The sequence below is a fragment of the Nicotiana sylvestris genome, chromosome 4 (assembly GCF_000393655.2).
Source record: "Nicotiana sylvestris chromosome 4, ASM39365v2, whole genome shotgun sequence".
Taxonomy (NCBI): Eukaryota; Viridiplantae; Streptophyta; class Magnoliopsida; order Solanales; family Solanaceae; genus Nicotiana; species Nicotiana sylvestris.
In genome coordinates, this window is record NC_091060.1 from 107,445,203 (window position 1) to 107,446,371 (window position 1,169).

The window sequence follows — 1,169 nt, forward strand, 5'->3', positions numbered from 1 at the left end:
TTTGGTCTCGAATAATTTGTTCAAAATATGTATATAAGTTGATCCTTTTGTCAATAAAATATACTGGACAAATACGCATAAATCAATCATAGATCACAATGAATAACATTAGCACAGATGAATGCATAGCACTCAGAGCAATAATCACTCACAAGATTAAAATGACAAAAGAAAAAGGAAAAAGTTTTTAAAAAAACCACGCGGTAGACACCAATTATGGGGTAAGACAGCAAATGCAGTGGGAGCTGCAAGATATATAACTAGTTAGATGGAGGAGGTGAAAGTGTAGGAATGGTTGGAATAGTGGGAATGGTTGGAAGTGAAGGCATGTTTGGAATAGGAATATTGGCAGGCATTGGTGGTAGAGTCATCTTTGGTACAGAGGGCAAAGTCGGCAAAGAAGGCAATGGTGTAGCTGTTGGAAGTGTTGGCAATGGTGGCAATGTGGCTGCTGTTGGCAAGTTGGGAATTTTAGGCAACTGTGGCATTGTTGGCTGAAGTAATGACGGTACTGTAGGCAAGTTTGGAAGTTGCAGTAGGCTACGAGCAGCACGACTTGTAGTGATGCTCGATAAGGACAACGCTATGATCAAGAAGAGGATTGAACAAGCAGCCATTGTTAATTTGCTAGACTGATGCTTTGTTTTATAAAGAAGTTAAGTTGTGTTTTGAGTTGAGTTGAGTTTAATTTAGTACTGAAGGGTATATATAGGGAGAGTTCTTAAGGGAATACAAGGATTTGGTGAGCTGTTAGGTGAGGAAGCATATGCTCTAAATTCAAAAACTCTATTGGTAGTTAACCTTCTCTATGTTGGTTTGAGAAAAATGCACCAGCTTTTAGGTCAAGAAGTTCTCTGAGAGTTGTTATTTATAGATGAAATTTGGGTCAACCATATTTTGTGGACAACTATATCCCCTCAAAATACAACTCAGTTCATCTTCAGTAGACAACAAACATGAAATGGCATCTGCAATTATCACTGGTCAAAGAAAGATCAGTCAATACAAATAAAAACGGGAATGTCAGGCCTTTTTTTTTAATAAAATTTTCCCAGCTATAGTGGGGGTGTTGTATTAATCAAAAACCAGAGTTTTGTTATTACAACACAAGGATAGAGCACACCCTTCAAAAGATGAGGCATAGGCGATTATAAATAGTTCACCCGCCT